This window comes from Trichechus manatus, unplaced genomic scaffold (assembly GCF_000243295.1).
Source record: "Trichechus manatus latirostris isolate Lorelei unplaced genomic scaffold, TriManLat1.0 scaffold00180, whole genome shotgun sequence".
NCBI lineage: Eukaryota > Metazoa > Chordata > Mammalia > Sirenia > Trichechidae > Trichechus > Trichechus manatus.
The window spans coordinates 2,235,399-2,236,499 of NW_004444116.1; the positions used below are offsets into that span (position 1 = coordinate 2,235,399).

The 1,101-nt window shown below is 46.0% G+C and overlaps 1 non-coding gene across 1 annotated transcript; it reads right to left on the reverse strand.

The window, feature by feature from the left end:
* Positions 1-375: 375 nt before the first annotated feature.
* Positions 376-450, reverse strand: TRNAT-AGU (transfer RNA threonine (anticodon AGU)). Its single transcript has one exon. It is a non-coding gene; the product is annotated as a tRNA-Thr (tRNA).
* Between the last annotated feature and the right edge of the window lie 651 nt (positions 451-1,101).

Below are 1,101 nucleotides of genomic sequence, written 5' to 3' on the forward strand. Positions count from 1 at the left end.
CCAACTCATAGCAACCCTACAGGATAGGGTAGAACTGCCCCATAGGGTTTCCAAGGAGGCGCTGGTGAGTTCAAACTGCCAACCTTTCAGTTAACAGCCAAACTCTTAAGCACTATGCCAGCAGGGTAGATACTACAATGTAATTACAGTCTTACTCTTTGCTTACTTTAGAGAGTCCTGCACTGCATGAATCTACAGAAATGAGTTCCATGTTGTTTCCAAAGCCTTTGGAAGCTACTTGTTATATTCAAAGGGGGAAGGGAGGTAGGAGAGGGGAAAAAAAAAACCTTGTAAAGGTCAACTTTTAAGAAGAAAAAGAAAGTAGCTCCCTTAGAGAGGTAAGCTACTGCTTATTTACTCAGACACCAGTTAGTGTGGCTCATGCTGGGATTCAAACCCAGGATCTCCTGTTTACTACACAGGTACTTTAACCAACTAAGCCACGGAGCCCTTAAGAAAGATCACTTCAGTTTCCTCTATCAGAGAGTATTTTTGTCCTACTCGTGTACTTCACAATAGAACCTGAGACAAGAAGCGTACCTTCATTTCTTTTTAATATAAAAGAAAAACTGCTCCCCTCTTGGACTTTCATTCCCTTGGCTTTTGACTGGGCTCAGAGCCACACAGACAGCGATCACTAATTTTGACCCAAGCACTGATTCACCAGTCATCTTTTCTTACTTGCTCTAAATAACTTCACTGTACTTGGCTTGGAGTCTCCAAACTGCGTAGAAAACGCAGGCAGAAGGCAAAATCCAGGCAAGATCAAAGGGAAGAAACTGAGCAGATTCCCTCAGAGAACCCTGGAACAGTCACCAAGGTAAGTTGCAACGGAATCAATACTCTGATTGACTATTTTCCCCAAGGGAAGGGACTAGCAAAACCTTAAAGGCTACAAACTCTCCACTTTGTCCACTTGTAGCCAGGGTTACCTCAACTTGTCCGTGCCAGTGCCTAATGCTGGGCAGCGAGACTCCCACAGGCTTCACCCGGGACATCTGGGTTGGCTACTCCTTCTCCAGAAGGGGCCCCGCTCACGGTACCAGGCATTACCCACACCCTGACACCAAGATCCCTGCACCTCCAGTGCTCCTGGCTGTT